At 34.3% G+C, this 27,426-nt stretch overlaps 1 protein-coding gene across 1 annotated transcript in view; it reads left to right on the top strand.

Moving 5' to 3' along the window:
* The first annotated feature begins 8,146 nt into the window (after positions 1–8,146).
* The window catches only part of LOC135079338 (gonadotropin-releasing hormone receptor), a 158,974-nt gene continuing 139,694 nt past the window's right edge, over positions 8,147–27,426 (top strand). Inside the window, exon 1 of the mRNA XM_063973972.1 lies at positions 8,147–8,404. The gene's annotated coding sequence lies outside the window, so the exon portion shown is untranslated. The remainder of the gene's footprint in view (positions 8,405–27,426) is intronic.

The following is a 27,426-nucleotide window of genomic DNA, read 5'->3' as shown; positions in this document are numbered from 1 at the left end:
CATTACAGATATCTGAAAAAAAAATTTTCGCTCCACCCTAATGTACCTATAAAGTCTATAAATAGGTGTACTAACTGTGTATCAACATGTTACAAGCACATTACAAGTCTCTCTTTGACGAAGCGCTATTTTACCGAATAATTGTCAGTTAATACTTAGCGATAATAAGCTGATTTAAATTAATAATATTGATAGTTTCGGACGATGAGATATTACTTGTACCAAATTTTACTCTGATTATGTTAAAAATGCTTGGTTGGTTTTGATTTTATTTTAATCGTATTAATTTTGTTTTTAATTCTTTCTTTTAGTTTTAAAGTGTTAGTGTTAGGGATAGGTAGTATGAAAATTTACATTCATTCGTTTCTGATGTTTATGTAGGTACTGTTATTATTTGCATTTTAGAGATTGTTTCATTAAACTGATATTAATTTTGTAAAAAATTAAATGTCCATAATATAACGAAATTAGATTCCTCTTCATTGCAATACCATTATAAGAGATTTCAGTTTTCATCGTTTAAAATTATTTCCAGGTAGGTACTTGACGATGTTTTGGATTAATTAAGTATTTGTAAAATGACATGAACCATTAATATAAAGTAATAAAATCAAATTTAACCATTCTTGATGATTGGTAGTTTACAACCACAGTGTAAACGTATCATCGTCATCCTAAAATTAGTAAATTTATGTACAGACGACACGACACCATAAACGTAAACAGAACTCTAGTTGAAAATATTCAGGCTGGTTTTAGCGTCACGCGGACCGTCCGGTGCGGACCCGCTCCGCACGGCCAATCTGTATGAACTTCTAGGGAGCGTTTTAGAGTAAGTAATGCGGTCCGGAGAAACCGCTCCGCACCCTAGCATTTCATACAAATCGGCTGTGCGGAGCGATCCGCACTGACAGTCCGCGTGACACTAAAACCAGCCTCAAACCCGCCCGAACGACGCCGGGAGCCGCCAGTCTGCTTGTGACCACGGCTGCAGCATAGCAGCCGAAACGTCAAGCCGTGAGTACATAATAATGTAACTCATTTAAAAATGTCACGTTGAGGCACATGTTTTTGTATTTAACCACTAGCTTCTTATTGTAGTTGTTTCAGGTGCGATATTGTATAAATAATCATACCAAGCCTGTTCATCTCCCCGAGTAGGCATTGGATACAAAACACGCGCGGTGTACCCGCCGGCAGGTTTAATCCACAAAGGAATCACGGGCAGGAATCACTGATGTAGGTATTGTTGACTACCTAACGTTGTTTGGGTATAGTGATTACTGCAGGCTGTTGATAACTGTGTTTTAGGGTTGACTTGATTTCAGATATGAGAGATAACCTGATAAAATCGATCTCGACAGGTTTAATTTTGGCTATAAAAAGTTAGTGTATTAACATTTTACTTAATTGTGGCTAAAATAAAGCTTCAAAGCTCTAGTTAATTAGCAAGGTCTTTTTCAAAAATCGTTGTCAAAATGTCTTATGTTCAATTAACACAAAGTTTAGGCTTAGCTATTTGAAACTTTTGACAGATTCAGCCTTGGCTGGATTTAAGGAAGAAAGAAGGCCAACTCAAGTTTCCATTTAAAAGGAAAAGAAAATGGAATATTAATATTATTAGGTACTAGCTTTTGCCTACGGCTTGCCCCGCCTGTCTGTTATAGAAAAACATTATCACACGCGTCTCTGTTTCAAAAACCAAGATAAAAACTATCCTTTGTCCAATCCTAGGAGTCTCGGACTCAAACTATCGCTCTTACAACCTTCATCAAAATTAGTTCAGTGGTTTAGGTGTGAAAGCGTAACAGACAGACCGAGTTAGTTTAGCATTTATAATAATAATATAACTGTTAATGTAGGGTAGTAGGGATTTTTGATCGAAGTTTGACATTGAGAAGATTTTCGGGTTTACTTACCTGAAGGTATATTACTACTAATTGACGTGTAGAATAACTAGGGAGTAGCCCCTTCTACCTTACATTAGCACTTTTGTAAACACCATTGATTTCATAATTCAACGTTAATTGTGGAACAGGCTAACCAACCATTGTCGAAAAATTCTTGCAAACTAGGTTACACTAGACAAAATTCTTGTTCGTTAATCCAAACAATTTTCATTAGGATTCTACAGAGGTGAGTCTGACCGCAGAATGAGAGAGTTATGTTTGCATTCCACTCGGTTTCCGTCGCTATTCAGAAACTTTGTGTTTGAGTTTTTTCCCAAAAACTTTTCTACATTTTTACAGAGATACGAGTATTCGCGTAAGGGTTTAATTTGATACAGATTTGTAACTTTGAACGTAAAGATCGCAAGGGTTCGCTTTGTGATTCCAAAATTACTCTAAGATCATATTACAGGAGCGATCTTTGTATATTGTTGTAGGCGCGACTGAAATACTTTATTTCTTTTACATTTGAGGACAGATTTCAGTGATCGTATTACAAGTATATCCAGCTGATGTGGCTTTGAATCAAAATATAAGTACCATGAACAAATTAGATTTAAGTGTTAAGAGTTAATGTAAATTAGGTTAATGTATAACTTAATAGAAATTATATTACGTTGGAAATTATATTTCCACTTTGACAATGAAAATTACTGTGAACTGTGTTATTATGTAAGTAGTCTGACAGACATGTTAGTGTCAGTGTCAGTTTATAATCTCCCTTACATGATTTGCATATTGTTAAATTGGGTTTATGTCTGTTCATAATATTCACATATAGCATTAATTGCAGAGCTGGTAGTGGCAATAATTATGATGGTATTATCGTACCGTTTACGATGGTAAAGGGTGACATTATCTTAACTTAGGTGAATCTAAATGTCAATGGATCTTAATTATTGTGTTTGGCTAATTATACACTAGTTCATCTCTTGTTATAACATACCACAAAGTATAGCCTGTAGCGTAGCTTGAATTTTGCGGATAATGCATTCTACACAAACCCATCGGTCCGCCGACATGACGTGTCGTCGACTTTTGACATGTTGTCAAAATTTTCATATAAATTACAAGTCGTCAACAGGTTTATTTTGTATTAAAGCCGTTGACACCAAGCCACTGGGCTGACGGCAGGGTTGGTGTGTAGAGTCATTTACGGTATGCTGATGCGGACGTTTGATATCAGATATAATTACTGCATCCTCTTTCTTGAAGGTTTCTAGTACCTATAGTTAAATGAAATCCTAACTAAAGATTATTTTAGCTATGGTTTACTTGTGTTTTCAGGTCCTAAATAAGACCTTGACACATTTTCCTAGTCAATATTCAAATCACCCTTCAGCTACCGTGTTATTAATCTTTACCCATTTAAATACAAAGACCATTAGTTATTTGTTAGCATATTTTCTGAATGCGAAGCAAAACTCCAGTGGCGTGCCTTAAAAGCCTTAAAATGGACGACTTTATCTTTCAGACCATTTTAGATCAAGTAAACCACTTTGTTGGTTTAGTATTAGCTCTCGCTTGAGATAAATCTAAGTGACTTGGATGCTGCTTGTGGTTTGTGAGCTACCTAGCTCTAGTTGCAAATCCTTGCAACACCCACACATGTTATGCATTTCAAAAGGAAATTCGTAGATATTGCTTTCGTAGTCACAGTCAAAAAACAGTAAATAAAACATTAAGGCTGAGTTTCACCACCTAAGAATAGACCTCCGAATTTGAATGAGGGTTCGAATGAATTCTTTATTAAGCTGTGCGTACACCAGTGAACTTTTTACATTACGACCACCGGAAGTTGTAATTCTCTTTTAATCTCAGAGGTCAGTTTCATTTGCGCACAGCTGCTGGTATTCTGGCTCGAAAGCGGTCAGACATTCCTTTTTCAGGGTTCCGTACGAAAAAAACTTTGTTGTAGGTACATGAGTCTGTCAAGACATTATGGTGATCGTCATGTCTTTAATGCGTGGAGCTACGTGTATACGGAGTTAAAATTAAGCCTTAAACCAAACAGGTCTAGCTCTAGAGGCCCTTTAAACTGTGATTTTATCTCGGGAACGCGTGGCGGCATCGAGTTGTAATCAAAACCATAATATTATACTACCTACACTCAGGTTCACAGGTCCCTTGAAGCCGTAAAAAAGACCCTTATCGCAATGTATATCCGACACTCTCATTGGTATCAAAATTCATAGGGTTCTTTCCGTTGACCTAGAACTACAATGGCAAGAATCAATACCTATCTCACACTACAAATCTTTATTTGTGTTAAAAAAATATCTCATAAAAACCTTACCGTTAGGAACAAACATTAACATACCTGCTAGTTTATATAGAACCCTAAGTGAACGAGTCCGACTCGCACTTACTCGGTTTTTCAATCTCAGCCCGATTGGTAATTAATGAAAACGGATGCCTCGCATTTGTATACAGAATTTTTAATTTAAACATTTTCTGTTCACGGCTGAATTTTTGTTTTTGTGGCCTCACCTTTTCAATGGAGTGACTTACACGCTGTGTATCGGAATGTGAGTCAATAAGTACATTCCATTTAAATTAATCATATTGGATCAAGCTGGCATTGTCAATAATGGGAACAGGTGTTGAAGGTTTTTGCTGTTTCTAATATGGCATTAATATTGCTTGTTAAAAGAAAATCCTGGCAATGGGATCGTTGTTGATGGATGAGTATAACCAGAAATTGGATTTGATAGAACGAATAATTTAAGACCAACTTATATTGTCAGAGTGACTGGTAAGAATTGGTGATGACGAGATAAAAATGTAATGAAAAGACTACTTACGTACCTAGAAATGGTCTTTATAAATATACGAGTAACATGCTTGTGTTTATCTAAATGTATATAACTCAAAGGTGACTGACTGACTGACTTACATAGTAATCTACTTATCAACGCATAGCCCAAACCACTGGACGGATCGGGCTGAAATTTGGCATGCAGGTAGATGTTATGACGTAGGCATCCGCTAAGAAAGGATTTTACGAAACTCTACCCCTAAGGGGGTAAAACAGGATCCACTCATACGAAGTCGCGGGTGGCCGCTAGTGAAGTATATGAGTGAGTAGGTATGGACTATTGACGGTCGCCAGGTCTGATAGTTCATGTTTTTTTTTTTTTTTTTTTTTATGTGATAGGAGGCAAACGAGCAGACGGATCACCTATCGATCATGTATCGACAGAGTTCGCGCGTTCGATATCGATATCCACACGACTGTGTAAAAATAAAGAAAGTCGTGTGTTTGAGTTTGTGTTTTTCTATGTATACGTATTCGTTTTTTGGTATCGATAGTTCCCTTTGTTAAGCTTGAAACTAGATGACGTAGGCTGGGTTGCACCATCTTACTTTAGCTTTGAAAAACGTCAAAAATTTGTCAAACGTCAAAAATATGTCAAACTCCATACAAAAAACACCGGTTATCGTCAAAGTTACGGTCAAAGCTAGGTGGTGCAACTCAGCCGTAGTATTGCTAAGAATATTTAATTTTACATTGCAAAGTTTATTTCCTACCTACTTATTGGGACTTTATTCCTATGTCCAGGTTTCTCATATTCAGGGAATGTATGTATCATGAGTAGAGTCTTAGTTCAAAAGGATGCCACCTGTATAAGTAGATTAAAACGTTTCATTAAACGTATCAATCTACAAACGTTCAAGATAATTTCATTGTATCGCTACGCCAGACCTTTACGTCATGAAAGTACTTGACATTGTATAAATTTAATCAGTCAATGTACTTTACGTTGTTTCATTAATAATGAAATTATGCACAGCACATTAATATAATTGCAATGCACTCAAAATTTTAAAATGTCTTGGCCTTTGCGGTGACTTGACGGACAGAAATAAACAGTTTGGTTTTTATTTTAGACTAGCAGCCGCCCGCGACTTCGTACGTGTGGATCCCGTTTTACCCCCTTAGAGGTGGAGTTTCGTAAAATCATTTTTTAGCAGATGCCTACGTCATAGCAATCACCTGCATGCCAAATTTCAGTCAGATCCGTCCAGTGGTTTGGGCTGTGCGTTGATAGATCAATATTTATTTACTTAGTATTCATAGTTCGCATTTCATAGACACTAAATTAGAAAGCTAGCGAGAGAATTTATACCTATTATTTAGTTTGTCTTATTAATAAAACACACCTCACTCTAGTCTTGAAGTTGGAAAAAAATATTCATGTTCGATAATAAGCCCATTTTACGACCATAATAATATTAAGTTATTGATATACACATTTTTACGGTTGCGGAAAACTCATAAAATGCAAAAATTTGAAGGAATATATTTTTCGCGTACAAGTTTTCCTAATTTTCCGAGTCGGTAGATATTCCCGCATCTCCAGAGTATCACAATTTTTGAAAATGTTTTCGCTTAATAATGTTTTAAGTATTTTATTTTATTTCTTGTTTGTGTGCTTTTGAATCTTTCAGTAATCAGCATTGAAACACTTTGTCACAACAGAATTGAAAGGAAGCTGTGTTTAGATTTTTTTAATTTTCAGTCGAAAAACAAACAAACAAAATACCTAAGTCTTAAACAAATTAGTAATTTGTTTCAAAGTATGGATACTTTGTTACTTTGAAAACCTTACTTTACCAAATAAAAGAGTTTTGAATATTGACTGTAAGTTGAATCTGAAATTGACCTTAAAAACTATTTCTTCGAATTTACATTTTGAGCAAAATTCACAACACTTTGTTCCTTCCACAAAAATCTGTAATCAGAATAAAAAGTAGGTAACTCATTTCAGATACAAATTTATACGTGTATCTTCTTAACTTCGAAATAATGCAAATTTGTTTAAATGTACTTTATTGTTCGGAGTGGAAAATGAGTTCCTCGTAGTAAGTAGGTACTCTGATTAGCAAACATTTGAATAACAACCAATTCAATGGAATCAATTTAGTAGAATATAATCAAATTAGGAAAAAAAAAGACAAATGACACGCCAAAAAATAATTGACGATCGCTGTTTTTAGGCAACGTGGAAATAAATCTGGACACAAAAACGATTTTACGTCAGATCTGACAGATTTATAATGCGCACCAGCAAGTAAACAGCACAACACTCAATTTATAAACAAAGATTTATGCACTCTGTTTCCGAATCCAAGTTAAAATAAATGCTTTCGGAAGCCTTGGTCAGTGCAAGTTGGGTGCAATGACCTCATTGGCTATATTTTTAAGGTAAACAGTCATTATACTGGATTCAGCCTGCCAGTGAGAGCGCTGCCACAACGCTGCGTAGGTTTTTCGCTAGCGGACTACTTACTTACTACGCTAGAGGTCGCAAGTTGATCCCTGCACAATAATTAATAATCATGAGCGTGCAACTGCAAGGACTTTTCTGTTTGTATGTGGTAATCTGAGTATTTCCCTTGACTGGTTCCTATAGCTCTTTTTTTTTGTTTTTTTTTTTTAGCTAGACGGCGCATGTGTCATCATCATACATTACATCCAAAAAATATTTAAAAATAAAATCAATTGAAAATAGTCTTTGAAATTATAAATTATGTCTACATCTTTATTACAACAGTAGGTATCTAACAATTTAAACAACTTGAAAAAGTAATACTTATTAAGTATACATATGCGAGGTGAACATGCGGCCGAAGCTGCATGCAACAGCTAGTAACTTTTACCTAAGCTGCTTTTTCTTTAAATAACCATGAATTTATAAGACTTTCTCCATTGTGTCAAAATCATGTGAATTTGCAATTAAAATTACTTTTACTTACCTACATTGTGTACGTAGGTACTTATGCAGTTTTTTGAGTATCCATATTGAGTAAAGTATGACTAACACTGCTCTTATATACTTCTTAAAAGGTCCAGTCTAAATATGCAAACTAGATAAACTGCTCAAAGTCGCATATTTCAAATATGAGTTCTATTATTTAACCGTAATACAAGTAATTTTCACGCTGAAGCAAAGAATTTCATTAAAATTATTATCGAGAAGGTCTTTGTAACATGTTTATTTTGAACGTCTGAAACATTGTTGAAAATACACTAACAGCTGAGAAAACATTGCATGAAGACAATAAATTTACCTGTAGAGTTTGAACTCTATTGATAAGAGAGAAGAGTCAATGATAGCCATGGTTGTGTTGACAGCTATGGCGGAATCCAGCATGCGGGATTGGTACGGCTCAGTCAGTCTGTGTTTTGGAATCGCAGCGGCCCGACGCATGGTCCAGACGGTGCGCGACTCTGCGATACATCGTGATTGCAAATAAGTTACTGTTATTGTCTTCGTTAGTTTATGTACTAAGTAGGTTAGTTTATGTACTAAGTGGATCAATTTAAAAATTTAATTGGACAAGTTCGTGAGAAAAAAGTTCGGACGAAGTTGTGGACTCAAACTTCGCCGATCAAAGTGTTAACGAAAGTGTTTTAATTGATGTTTTTGCCCGCGGAAGTTTATGTTTCGGTAAGTTTATTGCTAAGTGAGAAACTTAACGAGCTTCTATTTTGTAATTAAGGTTTAAATTTAAACGCGGTTACGTATTTAACTTATAATTAACTACGAAAGTTATATTTAAACTAGATAAAATTAATACTTCCATGGAAGGCCGTCAAATGTTTTAGATTACAGATGGACTATAAAAGGAATACAAATTAAATAAAAAAAATTTGGTATTGCATTAATCGACTATGCTTGCTTCGTACGCTGTGTGATTATTTCTGGGTCAAATCTCAAGTTAGTAATAGCACAATTACTAATAAAGTTACTGGTAATAGTATAGTAGGTCTCATATTACTACGAAATAATATTGGATTTTTATAATTAGAAAATAAAATAAGATTAATATTCGTTGAAAGCACCTACTTACCTTTTTAATTATTTAAGTCATTTTTCCTTGTACAATACTGTCTTAACACAAAACTAATTTTTAACTTAATTGACTTTGACATAAGACAACACTTGGTAAATATGTAGGTCAACAACTTCTACGATTTTAGGCTTCGCGTGTTCTTTTAGTATTCTAGACGAACTAGAATGATATATGGCGTTAATCTGTTTAAAGCCTCGGTCGTTCTTCACTGATCCTCCTCAAGTTCCCATCTTACTATTATGATCCCGAAGCACGTATCAAGACAATATTTTTGACTTAGGCCTATTTCGTACAATCAATGATACTTAGCCTGTGGGAAAGTACAAAAACAAAAGAATAACAAGCATTTTATTTTCCATTTAGGATCAAATGGAATAAAAATAAATTGCTTTACGCCAATAATTGATAACATGATTAATTTGCACGTGCAAATAAAAACAATTAGGCTTAACAGAGAGCGAGGTTGGTTCTGTTTAATACTCTTTTGTTTACTATTATTTGTTTATCATCGATTTGTTTTTAGGGTTCCGTACCTCAAAAGGAAAAAACGGAACCCTTATAGGATCACTTTGTTGTCCGTCCGTCCGTCTGTCAAGACCCTTTTTCTCAGGAACGCGTGGAGGTATGAAGCTGAAATTTATATCAATTACTCAGGTCTACTGTCCCTTGAAGCTGTGAAAAAATCAAACTTCTAAGCCAACGCAATCAAAAGATACAGCCGTTTATGCCGCAAATTTTCGACACTTGCAAGGGAATCAAAACCTACAGGGTGCTTCCCGTGAACTCAGAATCTTGAAATTTGGTACGAAGCAACGTCTTATAGCATAGATAAAGGAAAAATTACGAAAACCATAAATTTTTAGTTACATCACATAATATATATTTTTTTAATAATTTTAAACTTACTACCCATTTCCTCATAAACGCGTAGAGGTATTAAATTGAAATTCATACCAAATACTCAGGTCTATAATACCTTTAAGCTGTAACAAAATCAAACTTCTATGTCAACGCAATCAAAAGAAACAGCAATTTAAGCTGCATATTTTGAAACTCGCAAGTACTCGCAAGGGAATCAAAACCTAAAGGGTACTTCCAGTCGACCTAGAATCTTGAAATTTGGCATGAAGCAACGTTTTATAGCACATATAAAGGAAAAATTCCGAAAACCTCAAATTTTTAGTTACATTACAAAATATACAGGGTGACTGGAACTGAACCCGCCATAGCTAATACGCGTATAGAGGAGGTCATTTGCTAATTATTGAACCTTACTTTCTATGACTAAAGTTTTATAGTTTAGGAGATATGACAATTTTTATACTTGTTTCAGATTTTCCCGAAATTTGACCTAAAAACTGCTTAAATTTTTTTTCTCGCATGATTTTAACCGATTTTTTTATTTGATACTAATATCGAATAAACCTTTAGTCAAATATAATAAATTTCAGATCTAGATAATGATTCAATAACTAGTTACGAGCCGCCAAAGTTCAACAAAAGTACAAACCACGATAAAAAATTCAAATTCGATTTCGATTTAAGAAAAAACTAATGGTGATAATGGATTGCCAATGATCTTAAAAATATCTCTACCTTCTCTTCTTTCCAATGACATATCACACGTAGTAATTAGATATTGAAATTTATTAAAAATTCAAAGTTTATGGAAGAAAATGGAGTAATTTACGAAAATTATCCATACAAAGTTTCTTCAAACAACTCATATTTTCTGCTATACTCCTTTTCATAACTATTTTCGTGTTTTTTTTTTAAATGAATTTAAAAATAATAATCACATTATAAAGAAAAAAAAAATCAAATTCAACTTTGTATGGATAATTTTTGTATTATTACTCCATTTTCTTCCATAAACTTTGAATTTTTGATAAATTTCAATATCCAATTACAACGTGTGATATATCATTGGAAAGAAGAGAAGCTGGAGATATTTTTAAGATTATTGGAAATCCATTGTCACCATTAATTTTTGTTTCAATCGAATTTGAAGTAGAATTTTTTATCGTGGTTTGTACTTTTGTTGAACTTTGGCGGCTCGTAACTAGCTATTCAATCATTATCTGGATCAGAAATTTATTTCATTTGAATAAAGACATATTCGATATTAATATCAAATAAAAAAAACTGTTGAAATCACGCGAGAAAAAAAATTGAAGCAGTTTTTAGGTCAAATTTCGGAAAAATCTGAAAAAAGTATAAAAATTGACATATCTCCTAAACTATAAAACTTTAGCCATAGAAAGTAAGGTTCAATAATTAGCAAATGACCTCCTCTATACGCCTATTAGCTATGGCGGGTTCAGTTCCAGTCACCCTGTATATTTTTTAATAAATATAAACTTATTACTTTTTTCCTCATGAACGCGTAGAGCTATCAAGTTGAAATTCATATCAAATACTTAGATCTAATTGCCTTTAACCCGTGAAAAAAAAAACATAGTTATGACTCGATTGTCGTAATGAACGAACTTTGTAAACCTTGCAGGTTTGTACGGAACCCTCGGTGCGCGAGTCCGACTCGCACTTGGCCGGTTTTTGTTTATGTCGTTAAAATACCTACATCCTAGTATTATCGTAGTAGTAATCACTACGAGCCTACGATAGTACGAGTACTTACTATGTTAATAAATTCGAATTTATTTTAATTTAAGTCGAATTAGATATTTTCGAAACAAACGAATCCTAATTTGATTAGGAATTTGCACCAATCTTTAAGGCATACCTATATTTAAATTTTGCGCCAATCGTATGCGGCTGTAAGAATTCTTGAATAATACCTACTAAGGCTGGGTTGCAACGTCTTGCTTTAACTTTGACAAACGTCAAATATCTGTCAAACTCCATACAAAAACACCGGTTATCGTTATAGTTACGGTCAAAGTTAGATGGTGCAACTCAGCCTAAGTCTTTTAAATTAATTTGTTGCAGATTAAAATTTAACTATTCAAGCTAGACTTGACAAAATTTTAACATGTTATTACGTATTATTTGCTTTGCTCAAATGCTAAATAAGAATTTAACAATTTTAATTGAATGTACCGAAAACTGAAATTTTCGCATAAATTATTTGTACCTATAACAGCTGCTTCCAAGAAACGAAACTGTACAACATTAAGCCACCTCAAAATTAATTTTGTAATGATTGAAAAAAGTCTGTGAGACGTAAAAGGCTGTCGCTATGAGTTAGATGGGATCCCATTATCATTCATTCACTTCAAAGGTCTTGATAAATCAAAGGTGCTTAAAATGATCGCATTATTGAATAGCCATTTTATATTTTTCACTGTGTTTTACTTCGTTCCTTCTTGTCCAAAGTTATTATTTTCTTTAAAGGGTACCTCATTTTCTTAGCTAAAAATAACTAGCACCACTTTTCAAAAGAGAATTTCTTCTGACAAGCATCCAATTTACAAATCCTGTAGTCTAGTGGATAGGTTTATTATCTTGTCTCGTATTCCCTTGGCTCGATTCTCAGATGAGTCTACAAATTAATACGATCAATCGACAGTTACAGGTCTAGCGTATAATAAAATTGAGTCAATGCCTGCGGTATGGGAGAGAAGACATTGACATTATGACTGCAGATGATTACGTCATGACGTCTCGATGACGTCTCGCTGGCGTTTGACATTTAAAAAACACCCTCCCGTGCCGCTCCCATACCGCAGGCACTGACTTAGTTAAGCGCTAGAGTATAGATTTTAATGTTGTGTAAAAAACCCTAAAGGTTAAGTTTTTGGTCTCGCTCTCATCAAATGGTGATTCTTTGCGATAGAACGAGACGGCATGACCGGCAATGGGCAGTTAAAACTGCCGATAGTACAAAGACAACATCTAAATTAGCGACAATCCGAATCTGACACTAAAAACACAGTAGAAATAATAAAATTCCCAAAACATAGGTAGGTAGGTAAGTACTTCTAGTGCATTCCTTTATTTCATCATCTCGCAGATTTTGAGAACAATATTTCATACTTCTGCAGTGTCAAAGCGTTGTTTACAAATGCAATTCACTAGCATTTCGTCTGCAACCTTCCTTTGTAACCTGAATCTGAAATTCCTTTCACGAAAAAGACTGGAAGCTCGGAGTGTCGGTATCTCAATGATTGAAGTACCTATGTACATTGCTCGCTCGTGTGGAAAGCCCTTTTGAGTTTGATTTTGAATTCAACAAGTCACGACGTGTAACTAGTTACAGTAAACGACACATGTCGTGAGAAACGATGTACCAGTTATTCCAATGCCTTTCTTGGAGATTTCCATGTTACCCGGGTCCAGACGGGTGTAATGTGTAATGTAAGATAACGTGTAATGTAACACGAGCATTACATGTAAAGTGCTGCCCATTATTGATTGATTGATTGATTACATTCCAATACACGTTACAACCGTCTGAACCTAGCTTTAACAACACTGTTTCCTATAAGGTTTTCTCTCAGTACTTGATTGCGATTTCGTGTAGAGTAGGTATGTAATATGTATCCGAACATATATATTTTCTTTGGTAGGTTTTTGAAGGTCACTGTCACAAATGTTTCTTCCAATTAGCATAGTATCTCCTTACAAATGGATAGATCTTTAGTATAGAAATAAAATACTCTAATAGATTCCCTCAAGGCCTTCTCTAGAGTGAACGCACTAATTAAGTAAATGAAAGTATAATGTTACCTACTGATCATAAATAAGCTATTATTACTATATTACTTAATTCTCATTCAAATTTTAACCCTTAACCACGTACCACTTTTTTCAGTCACATAACCTCCTACCTGGGGTCTCTCAGACTCCTCTCTTCTCAGGACTCTAAACTAAAAAACTAAGTTGTCAAAAGATAAATTAAGTTAAAAAAAAAAATTTTTTTTCAGTGTTTATTTAAAAAAAATAGGCGTAAACAATCTAAGTAAAAAAAGCTAGTTACGACAAGAAACACATTCGCCGGAGTCTGAAAGACCCCTGGTGGGTAATTAAGGGTTAATGATTTGTGAATCTGTACCATTCTTTTCGCCACAACCGAGAAGCTTATGCCTACATCTTTACCTGATGGAAAGTGTCGATCAGGCTGAAGGTGGAAGCGACCTTCGCCCTGTCTTACTTCGCAAATGCCTTAGATCTTATCATTAACATTTTGTTTCAGCCACAGACGGATGGTGGTAGTCAGACAGGTAGGTTAAAAACTAACACTTTCACCAAATTTTGCCCTTACTAGGAATTGAACCCGGAACCTGTGTCTGGAACAGGTGATCTTACCACTAAACCGCAGAGTCGGTAATCGTTTAGTTAGGGAAACCGTGTGTTTATGATTCAAAAAAATGTATCTCCTAGATCTAGGTATTCCCTGTAGTCTTTATTCAAACTTCACCCCAATTTATCATTATTTAAGAACCGTATTTCTCTAATGAGCTAAGGCTTTTAAACCCAAACGCGTAGGTCTCGCCGCGACTAATTGAGTATTAAGTTCAGCAAAATAAGGAGATACACAATAATGGCAGCCTTAATAAATTTGAATGAAGTTACTTACAGTAAGGCCCAGCTTTCAAATTAATTAAATTGTTAAATAAAATAGAATACCTCACAGAAATTTATTTCATATAGGTACCTATTCATGACATTGATGAAATTTTTTGATGTTTTGATATTTATGTCATAACTAGCTGCAAAAAACAGCATTTGTTAACTTTGTGTGGAATATAAAATGAAACATTAACATATTAGAGACAGGTTGCTCTATGAATCCACAAACTAACTATTACTATTCATAAACTCTCTACTAAGTGGTAACTACAGCCAATTAACTATGTTAACATATTAATAACTATCTATCTAGCAACTTCTTAAGATTAAGATTAAGGTAATTACTAAGTTTACCTCTAATCTGTTTTCGGTATGCGAGTACGTGTACCTCCATAAATATCCTAAATTACATTTATTTCAAAAAGTTTGTTTTAGCTTAGAAATATTACATATTAGTTAAGTTGTACATATTTCTTATTACAAGTTGGTTATTTGTAGCTTGCATTATGTACGAGTAGTAGATTGACTTGATTAAAATCTAAGTCTGGGTTTCATCATCTTAATTTAACTTTAACAAATGTCAAAAGTCTGTCAAACTCCATAAAAAAAACACCGGTTATCGTTATAGTCACGGTTAAAATAAGATGGTGCAACTCAGCCTTTTAAGGTAATTTACTTCAAGTTTGGTCAATATTTAAATTTTAACGTGTCAAGGGTAAATGAAATACTAGAATTTGGACCTGGCTTCGCCGCCGTCCATTTCAGTCACTCAGAAGTAGCTTCAGGAAGCTACGGGTATGAAACTCCACCCCTAAGAGGGTAAAACGGGATCCACGCGTACGAAGTCGCGGGTGGCCGCGAATCTATATAACCTATATCTAATATTGTGAATTCCGTCAGATTATAATCTGACGTAGTTAAATTACAATCTAACCTAACCTAACCCACTGTTAGATTACAATCTCACGCGTTATATTATAAACTAACAGAGTTCACAATTTCGCGTTGACATATATAAAAGAAAGTCGTGTTAGTTACACCACTTATAACTCAAGAACGGCTGAACCGATTTAGCTGAAAATTGTCAAAGAGGTAGTTTAGAGCCTCCTGGCTCGGATAAAACGTATCTTATGTCCTTTTCGTAAAGGACATAGGATACTTTTTATCCTGTTCGAAATTAAAAAAAAAGTCTGCTTATTTATTGCCATTAAGGCGGAACAAAGTTCGCCGGGTCAGCTAGTTCAATATAAAGCACTAATTGATTTTCTGTGTCACAATTTGCATCCACATGCAAAACCAAGGTTAGTCGGTTGTACCTGATGTGGTATTAATAAATAACAATAAGTACTGATCTCTGTGACACTCAAACGACTTCCTGACAGTGTTTTGACAAATCATAGAATCGGTTAACAATCTTTAACCTCTATTCTGACGACACTAGTGATGTAATAAACGAAACATGGAAAAATAATGATTGGCTCGATAGTTGGGTTAGCGCTAAGATTGATATTTGCCAAATACTTCCAATTCATATTACGAGCGAAATATCGTTTGCTGATCCTCTTAATCTTGATAGATGAAACGTATTACTTTGGAGGAATTATTTGTACAGTAAATACCTACATCAATCCTTTTAATTATAAATACTTTCATGGATCGGTTCAACGAAATTCTATTTTGACCAAACTAGATTTTTATTTGGATTTTAATTCATCATGATCTCACCTCTCATCGTTTATGATAGGTATGCTAAATGTTCATCCAGTTATAAGTTTGTCGATTTTTTTCTTTTTCTTTTACTTTCCTCTTTTTTTTCCTCAACATAAGGTTAATAATTATAAAATTTTAACATATTTTTTAAAAATAAATATCCTTGATCATTTTACTGTTCCCAAACTAAGCAAAGCTTGTACTATGAGTACATACGTTCGTACTTGTAATACGGGTATTTGAAGTTCGAATAAGTTGATTTTATCAGTATTTTGTCATTGATCTCAAATTGATTTCACGTGTTTATTTTTAGCATCAAAGACTTATTATTGAGAGTCATTGATTGCCGGTCTTTTGTTTGGCCTGACTCTGTAGGCGCTGAAATCATTCCGTTTCAGGTCAAAGGGTCAAATGAAAATAAACGTGAATATTAATGAAAGATATTAATTTTTGTATACATTTAGGCCTAAGGCTTGATAATTAGGATATTTTCGGCATTGCCGGTAAAGTTATAGTTACTTATGAATCTACTTTTGTTTCTACGAGCAACTTTCTGGAAGTTAGCATCATCTATTATATTCAAAGAAACCCAACTTTCTTAGCTGTGAAAGACAATACTGTGATATTACTGTAGACCTAAAGATGTCTAGTCTATTCTTTCTGACCAACAGAGCAAGGTAAATGAAAGGGCAAAGAGCGAAAGAGTTCTGTAGGTAATCCGCAAAATATGTATATTTGGGGGGACAATGATAAATTAACACTGTGGCCCCTAGATGTCACTGACGCAAAAAGCACTATAGACGATTATTCCAACGGATTGTTCAGTTGTTGTGAAAAATACGCCAAAATAAACGCGTAATGGTATTCTTTGACCCCAATGCGATTAATCATTCACTTGGAACTGTCGTGGCTTGACTATTCGTTCGTTTCCTTGCGTTTCAACCTAATATCGCCCATTGTTGGATAAAAACCTCCCCATGGATTTCTACGGCCGCGACCTTCACCAGATTGTCTTGACGGTTTAAAAAAAAGAAGAACTATAAATAGACCTTCCTTTAGTGCACTCATTTTTTTTTACCTCACAGTATCTATGCAAGAATAATTTGCATAAATTATTACATACAAGTATGCAGCTGTGATTTTCTTGTAATAATATCTAACATATTTCGGTACATATTTAAATTCTAAACTCGCATTTACTGTTCTTTTTATACCACACAGATGGCATTAGTACAGGGATGCACAAACCACGGCTGGTTAATAAAATAGCAAACTTACAACGACCTTTATTCATTTAATTTTTTATTCATTTTATTATTTTATTTTCTGCGGCCCGCTTTCAGCTCTTAATCTGCCCGAGAGACTCCAGGGCCCCGATGGCGCAAAAAATTTTCAACTGTATCGCGACTGGACGTCGAACGAAAATCAGCTGTTTGCACAAATTCGTATCGCGATGTCGCTTTGTCAGCTAGCATAAAGTATATGTGCATCCCTGCATTAGTGAGACCAAGTTTCAAAGTACTTATAATAATTTAAAAATTAATATTATATTTAAAAGGGTCGTTCCCACAAATTTCAGCAATATTTGAATATTATCTGACATAATTTATCTCTAAGGAAGCATGAATCTATTATTAACAACTGTGGTTACAAAGGATTCCTTATCGAGAGGAAATTTGTGGTTGTCTCAAGGCCGTAGTAATGATAGCATCAATTAAATGATGAATGTAGTTGCAAAAAGTAATAGGAGTAATTAAAATAATGTTCACATTACAATAAAATGAATACAAGTTTGACAAGTAATCAGTTTAATTGTATTAATAAAGCAATATTCCTTGTGAATATCAATAGCTTCATTACGTTTTATACCGTCCACAAGATTCATAAAAATGTTGCATCTGGGTGACCGCTTTAGTGGAATCAATTCACATGGATGAAATGGTGTTATTGAGGTGATGAGAGGACACAAAAAATTCCATTTCTTCACCCAGGTGAACAAAGTGGAATAATTCGGTGACACATTTTATGGTGCTATAAGTAGTTAGGAAGGTGCGCTATTAGGATTTATGTTGTAGTTTCTTGTATAAACAGAATGTACACCTCAGTAGCTGTGTCATTGTAGCGTGATGACGGATGTACACTATGCGGGAAATTGGCCAAGACGTAATAGTGTGAACACCATCTCGGTTACTTTCTCCTCTCTTCTCGTGTGCGTCACCCATACTTCGGTGTGCGTCCTAGCGATTCGACTTGAACAATTTGCCGCATAGTGTACAATGTGTACATCCCCCAGGACGTAACGAGTGACGAGCGCAATCGAATCAAAGGCATTCCTAACTTGCGGCTTACATGTCAGTCTACGTCACAGATTTATCTCTGGAATACGCTAGACACGATTTAAGGGTGAAGCCACATGACCTCGGTGTTGCGTTGCGTATGCATTGTTTTACAGTATATCCATATCCAAACGCGACGTCTCTGGTATACTTACCTACAATACCTATGATATAAACGTAGCTATCTGACACAATAGGGGATAATTTTGGTGCTCAAACACAGTTACGAAACCAATTAGCTGGAAGAAGAGATCAAAATGAAAGAAACTGTATGTTTTCTTTAGTTTTCAATGTTGGTTCCATACTAAAAGTTTTTAAAGCTGAGCACCAGAATCACGCCCTCTTTCGGATCAAAGTCAGACCAATTTTCACCTTTATAGGTATACGAGCAATCAGTCGGTTGGCGGACCACGTTAACCCATCTATTTCATCCAGGCATCAAATGCCAATAGTGGCTTATAGAATCATACACAATGCTCGATAGAATATGAGTACCTACTGAATATTGAACCAGTCAGATTGATGGTTGAAAAAGCTTTTATACATTACACCAAATATCGAAAGTAATAATGCTAAGGATATTTTTAATAAGAGCCAATGTAATCATTCGCCTGGTAGCCTCGTTATACTGAGTAAATCTTATTTATTGCTTGTTTATACAGGGTGTTAGGTAAATGGGTATATGAGCCGACACTAGCCCATGTTAACATGGGCATATAAATGGTATGGTGAAGTCAGAAATTTGATATCATCATTTTTTTTTTAATTTTCATACAAAATAAATTTTATAAAATCCGATTTGTATGAAAATAAAAATAATTAAAGTGAAAATATCAATTTTTAATTTACCTAACACCCTGTATAGATAATTGATTTAGGATTAGACACATTGTGTAATAAGAACCCTGTATTAATCCTGAGACTAATAAATTGGTAGGTACTAATAAATAACCAAAGATTTCTCGGCTTGCTAAGATAAGTTAAAGTTGATGAGGTTTTCGTTTATTAGTTTGTTTTCTGAATCTGAGCCAATTCAGTCCATGAAAATGTTTATTGACACAATAACAACTTGGTAAAACAAAATTTCAAAGTATCTTTTAAATTGTTTATACCTACGCAATGCAACAAAATACTTATGTAACTCGGAAGAATATGTTGTAAAGTTAATTTATAAAATTTTTATTTCTTAGTACAAATTTTGTTTGCTACACACACCGGCAGATTTAGAGGAACGGAAAAAAAAGCATCAATATCATCATTATTTTAGGAAAAAAATGCCTAATTATGACATTATTTTTTAATTTAATTCTAAATATGAAAAAAATAATTGCCAACAGTATATTTTTTTAATTATTTTGTTTAAATTACCCCATCAACAGTTTCGTTGAGTGTTTTGAATTGAATGAAGCTTTTGCTAATTTGAATTTCTTTTACGTGAAAGATGTTTTTTTTCTGAGAATTTTGTTGTGTAAGCATTCAGTTACTTATAAGGGTTTATTATGCCCAGCTTAGCACCGTCAGAAATCATTAAGGCAGATGAAATGAGAAGTAACGGCCATGCATACAAATCGGCTGCCGTAAGACGTCGTTGATCAGTATCGACCACCCATGGCAGTAACCAACGGTACAGATTGATCATTTCTGTCGTTAGGAGGAGGGTTCAAGTCAGAAAAAGGCGTACTTCGCGACGGGATGACCGTTTTTTACAACTTCGAGTTTTCAGAAAGTCGCGGTTACCTGCTGTTCAAGCCAGAAATAACCTTAAAGACACTCGAGGAGTAAGAGTGACTGAGCCCACAGTTCACAGGAGATTTACTGAAGTTGGTATAGGGTCGTGCATACCCGAGAAAGCTCCAACTTGTGACACAGCACCGAAAAAACATATTGAACTTTTCACGTGAATATCGTGATTGGGTCTTGAACGACTGGAGGCATGATCTCTTCACTTATGAGTGCAGAGTTCTCTTAAACCAGATCGATGGAAGATAGCGAATATGGAGACACAAAGAGAACGTAACATTTAGTCTTCATTTTGAAAATATCGTGATTTATGGAGGTAGCTTAATTCTGGTGTGGGGAAGGATTTGTTTGGGAGCTCGCACGGAGTTAGTGGTGGGTGATGGAGGAAATACGACTTCTGAATGGTACACTAGGAACATTTTAGAAGAACATGATGTGCCATTTACTCCATTTATTGTGGACTCCTTTAGTTTAATTCACGATAATGTTCGTTTTCACAGTGCTCGCTCAGTACAGGCACATCTAAACCATTTGGATATACCCATGATGCAGTGGCTGGCAAGATCCCTAGACAAGAATCCTATAGAGCATGTCTTGGACTTTCTTAAAAGATTTGTTAAATTCAGAATACCACCGGTGGTGTTGAGAAACGCGTTACTAGAGGAATGGCAGACATTGCCCCAAAATACCCTTCATAACATTAACTGCAGCATGCTCAGATGAATGGAAACCATCATCAGAGCAAGAGGGGGAAATACCCATCATTAATTAATTCATTTGGTTAGTGATAAGCTACCCTAATTTTTAATCTGGCCACAATTTCTAATTTTTGTTCAAAACTGAAAAATTGAAATTTCGTTTCGATGATTTTTTATTAAATAAAAACGACTAAATATTTAAAAAATCTATGTTATTTTATTTTATTTTAATTATCTCTTTATTTTGTATAATAAATATTTCATAGATCAGTAGTAATTTTCCTTATTTTCATACTTTTTTTTGCGTTCCGCTAAATCTGCCGGTGTGTGTATTTGTTAAAGTAGGTAGGTACTAGTTATTCACTAAACGTGTAAAAAAAATTCAACAAATTATGTAACTGAGAATAATGTTGAAAAGTTTATTTGAATAAATTGAAATGTCTTAGGTTAATTCTTATTAAATTGTTTGTTTGTTTTTTGTTTTAGTACTAGGTATTCACGAAACGTGTAAGTTAATAATAATACCTAAACTTTTACTGCCTAAAATTCATCAATACTTTTTTATCCGTACCAAAGTTTGAATCTACCAATTATGAAATAAGTTTCCGTAATGTAATTTAAAAACGAAGTTTAATAAATAAAGAATTAGGCTGAGTTGCACCATCTAACTTCAAATTTGACAAACGTCAAAATCTGTCAAACTCCATACAAAACACACCTGTTATCGTTATAGTTACGGTCAAAGTAAGGTGGTGCAACTCAGTCTTAAAGACTAAAAGAAAACAAATAAACTACAGGAAATATTTCAATTTTTTGCTTGATTGGGATCCTGCCTCACACCTATTGTTCTCACTTAATTGGCCTATTAACACGTTACTCGATAAAACCATGCCATTTGATGTATGAATCGTAATTAGTGATAATTACATCGCTATTCTCCTTCAATTCAATTCAATAAAACTTGAATGTGAAGTAATTGTTAAAAGATAGTTTCATTTCATTTACGTCAGTGTTAAAGGTTTACATATTTTTAATGTTAATAGTGTGTAAAATTAGTCATTGTCATAATATTGAATGTTGAGCAAAATACACTCAGCGCCATATAATAAAATATAAGTATTTAATTTATTTGTAAGATTTTTGAAAGCATTATGAAGGTGTATCGATTTTTGTGGCACCAAGTGTACGCTCTACACCTGTTTTTCGATGATTCGTGCTTCGTTGCGTTCTTGGTGTATTATTTTCAATAGGTTTTTTGCTAGTTTCATTTTAATTACAATATTGTTAACCTGCAACACTAGGACAGCAAATTAATAAAAAGAGTTGTACCTTTTTAGGTACGGCTTCTGATGTCTTTGTTTCAATTAACAAACCAGTGAATCCAATTTTTTATACGAGTGACTTACTTCAAATTTTGTCCCTAACGAGTCTCACACAACTGTCACACGGACTTAACGAGAAAAATCCCAAGTAAATCCTGACTATGATATAGTTTTGTTATGACTCCCCTAAGCCCACTTTTAGAGTTTTTTACATCCCAAAGGCACAATTTGTGAAGCTCTGCACTGCCACACTGACCCTCGAAAATGAATGGTAGGTATTTCCTATTTTCATAAACCTTCCTTTTTGGGTCAAACAACATCTAAAAACTTTTAAAAGTCTATTTTAACATAAAAATAACGCTCCATAAAAGCCACAAAATTTTGGGTTAAGCCAAATAGTTGTTCTGAACAAACAATTCAAAAGGTTTTATTTATGTAAAAAGTATACATTGGTTGTGGGTTGAATCACATCTAAAGAACGAATTTTTGGCAAATGTTATGTTAAGGCAATCGCCATGAATCTCACGAATAGATACGCAGTGGCGATTTGCATAGCATTATCCCCTTTTGACAGCCGTGAAGGACAGTGGTGTTGTTTTATGTGGTTTTATATTTAAATGACAATAAAAATTTACCTGTTATTCTGACTTTTGTGAGATAAGAAACGTACCTACAACAAAAACAGTTTAACATGATTGGAAACATGTTTTCAGGTAAAATATTTGAGAGTGCAGTGTTAACACTTGAGTCTAAACCGGGTAAAAATAGAGGAAACGAAATCAAGAGTGATTCAAACCGGTAACAATAAATCAAATACATTGATAAAAATTGCAATATTTTGCACGGACTCTAACATCCGACTCAGCTCGTATAAATGATAAAAAATTATCTAACAGAATAATACCACGGAGAAATGGTCTGCTCTTGCTATCGAAACAAATATGTTTCACTATCTTATTCATTAATAACCATAATTGTATAATATTGATCGAGTTATATTTTACTGAGTTGTAATCAGAAACAACTTTCAGACACAAACCTGTTTATGTGTATTGGAGCATCATTTTAAGTGCTCATAATAAAGGCTTTTGAATTGAGTTACGATGCGTTATGTTCGAACTGGAGGTCGTAAAATAGTGATATAAGCTGGATGTTGTCAATCCACTATTACTTTGTAAATGACAGTTAGATGTGTAATGGTACATCGATCGCCAATTTTGGCAATAAAATTTTTGTTGTATGATTTCGAAGAGAATGTTAATAATCCATTATTGTAAATGTTTTGGTCATTAGTAACATATTATGAAGTGAACTGTCACCTTTATTTTGCATACTATCAGATCGCTTGTGATGTACTTTTTTATTAATTCAGATGTAGGTATTATATGTATAATACAATATTTGAATTGTTATGATCATTTTGTAATTAGTTATAATTACAAAATGATCATAACAATTCAATTCAATTAAAACCTAAAGTGTGTTGCAACACTAATATCCGCATTCAAAATCGATACTTGCTTAAGAGAAGGAGCAAATCGAACGCACAGCGTTGAATAGAGCTCTTTGATTGTTTCCTGTGTGTCCCTGTGCGTCTCCGCGCACTGTGAGACCTCATAGTAATACGGGCGTAAGTTCCCAAAACTTTCGATTTCATTTTTGCACAATTCCACCTTTTATGGAATTGATGATTAAGCGATGCAAGCCAAATTGCTATGTTGTAGTAATTACCTACTATTATAAGAAACAAGCGATGTGTTTTGCAACTTTAATTAAACGTGTTGTTCGTGTAGTTTAATTTCATTGACAAAGGATAAAAAAGAAAAGTTGTATTTTATCCGATACGAAATCTAGTTTTAAAAGCTGTCCGTCTGTTTCACACTAAGTAAGTCAGTCTGCTTACTCGTACAGAAGTCGCATAAAAGTGCCTGAGGCGTTTTGGCTCTCGAGTGTGATACGTGTATAGTTAGAAACTTCAATCAATGTCACCGTAATCTCACGAAAATTCCATTTTACTCTCGTAGTCTAATGTGTTTTATGAATATGAATTATAAATTATGAATATGAAAATTATATAGTTATGTAAACATAAATTAGCTTATTTATAATTCATAATTTTACAACGGGATGTGTCGTCATAATTGCTAGTTAAGAAAAAGGTGAATGCCATTAGTTATGTTACATAATTAACTAAGTAAGTACCTTAAAAAGGATAGTAAAATGCGTATGTATGTATAAATCTACTCTAAGCCATAATGTTTTACTCACATGACTTGTTCGCTGTCAATAACATTCATTAAGTAAACAGAACTCCAAAAATTAAGTAAGATACGCTAGTACAATGCAATTTCGACAATCGTGCCTCGTCTCGCTCGAGTCTCGACACAAACAGTCGCCTCGAGACCCAAACCACCCCAAACTCTACTTCTAAGGGTGCTATACCGAAACAGGCTGCAAAAATTCGCTCCCGAAAGTGCAACAACTGCATGACATGGTTTATATGTTATTATGAAGGTGCTGGATGTAGGCCGCTACCAACCGTGCGATGTGAAAGTCATTGGGGGAGGCCTATGTTCAGCAGTGGACGTTCTGTGGCTGAAACGATAATGATGATGATGCATAGCGCGGAATAACGGGACCTTCCATCGTGTAAGTAGCACTACAGACAATAACTAATTATTCACGTAACAATTTTAAAATATTAAAATCTGACGCATACATTACACAATATATTATGTATATTACGTTCATCCTTAAAATGTCATTCAAACTATCAACTAGTGAGAACATGCGTAGTAAAACGTCCTTCGTGACGAGGGTGACCAGATGGAAAAAACATCTCGATTTCAAACTTGCATGTTGAAAGGATTTAGTCACGAAAAAATAAGATGTTAAGATGTTGAGAATTCAATAAGCCATTTTTCCTTTGTATGATAAATGTCTCAAAAACTGATTTGGAAATTGTGATAAAATTCTTTACGATATTTTGATGCGTAGGCGATCGGTTTTTGATGGTAAATGCTTTATGTGATCAAAACCATTTCAAAGTATTTTATCTATAAATGCCCTTGGGGTGGGGTAGTGGGAAACTGCGACATTAAAAGTTATGAATGTTAACTTTAAACCACAAAAGGTTATTTTGGAATGTTTTGGGACTTTCCATTGGTTAGATTGGATACTAAAAATAAAATTTAATTAACCATTCTCGTGTATTCAACCAATAAATTGAAATATTTTTATACTGATTGAAATATTGCGAAAGTGAAAATATTTCATCTATCAAGCACTTTGCGGTCACAACCTATGAAAAATGGCATGTTGTAATTTGATCCGTAGCATGATCGGGAGAAGGTTTAATACAATTTGTAGGGGTTATTTTATGACCCTGTTTATTAGAAGTGCTTTTTGAAAGAACTTTATGGTTTCAACCTCGGTGTTTTTACGTCCGAGGGTTTCAGTACGCAGTAAATAACGCTTGTTTGCAAGTGCTTGAGCGGTTTTGCTTATTTTTATTTCTTTTATATCTTTACTTCAGTAGATACTTATTATATGTAATTTATTTCACGTGTCTAATACACATTTTCTTTTCCCTCAATATTTCGAGTGACTCTATTTTACGCACCAACTGTAATTTTAACAAAATTGCTGGCCTCTAAGTCAGCGGCACCTAAGTAAGATTAATGCTTGTATTTTTATATTTAATTTAATAACTTATTTACAAAACATTCGCAGGCCGCATGTCGCCGACTGCTGCTTTAATGGTTACATCTACGATTTTCTTACAAAAGCGAGAAATATATTTCCAAAAACTATTATTACTTTCCAAGCTCTCACATTACACAGAAGTAGTAGAATCATCCCGCAGAAGGAAGTTGTCCAACTAATAAAGTGGGGTCCTGTATACCATCTCAATTGTTTAATCTCGATGGAAGAAGTTATTCCACAGTAAAAAAGAAACGAAAGACATCATCATACTTTCATGGCCGCTAGTACTATTTAAAGTAGGATTATAAAATTTTCATTAAACTAATTTTTAATTCTAATGTTCGAAGCATAAAGCTAAATATCTATTGGTGAACATTTATTTTGTACTATCCTATCTGTACTATTATAACAACCATAAGTTACATACTAACCAGACTAGTGGCAACCGAAAGGCTATTAAGATTACATATTCATATTGACGTTTACATTAAGCAGTTATTCGTTTTCAAAATTATAGTGCAGCACTTCAAAATTATACTTTTTTCTTTTAAAATATTATCTAATTCATCTGCATAGGATACTTGACGTTTTTCTAGTATGGATTAGAAAAAATATGGGTTTACTGTTTCATTTTACTGTGGTTATCGTACTATGTATTGCGTTGCCAACTTACAAACTCTTGGGAAACAACGTCGGATGCACGTTCTGTATGCGTTTGCAATTAGCAAACTTCTTGATTGCTGTTTAGGTTTTTTCCTACAAGACAATTTTAGCAGAACTTTAGGCATTACAGGATTATAGACATAATTTTTTGTGACAATACGTTGGAATAAAAAATCTTATACCAACAGATGGAATCTTGTACACGACTGAGAGCCAAAGCACACGATGGCGATGCGTTGCGACCGCGCCGTGCCGCTCATGTGCCCGCCACAGATATTTCTATGTAAGGCGACGACACCGCTACGGCGTCGCATCGTCGTCGCGACGCATTGTTTTATGTCCTTTGGCTCTAACGTCCTGCTACAAATTTCTCATTTAAAAGAGCCCTCACCAAATAGCATCTTAAACCGCGCCAAAGTCCAAAATCATAAATGTAAGTGAAATGAAACACTCTTGTAGGTTGTTTAACTTGTATTTCAGCACCACTGATTTACACAATTCCGACATTATGACGTCAACCTAATAGTACCTCTCGCTTCGAACGCTCAAATCGAACTGACTGTCCAGCGGCATGCCAGCGATAAGGTAACTTCCCCTTCCATGAGTGAAAGTCGACCGGTTCAAAACGACTTATCGACGGCATGCCCCGGAACTAGTCAAATGCAATACTTATTTCATAATTAGCTGTTTTTTAATTTTTAAAATACTAAAATGTATACAATAAAAAATCTAAAATAATTAAATTAAATAATAAATATGAAATAATTGGATGTAATACACAATAAATTCTAAAATCATTCTAATGTCTGCAAAATGCCTAGGAAGTAATCAAATAAAGTATTTTAATTTAATAATGGGTTTTTGGGTTCTTCTAAAATACAATAAAAATACTAAAATTGTTGCAATAACT

Source organism: Ostrinia nubilalis, chromosome 16 (assembly GCF_963855985.1).
Source record: "Ostrinia nubilalis chromosome 16, ilOstNubi1.1, whole genome shotgun sequence".
Classification (NCBI taxonomy): domain Eukaryota; kingdom Metazoa; phylum Arthropoda; class Insecta; order Lepidoptera; family Crambidae; genus Ostrinia; species Ostrinia nubilalis.
Note: the sequence above shows the minus strand (reverse complement) of the source record. Positions and strands in the feature narration are given on the sequence as shown.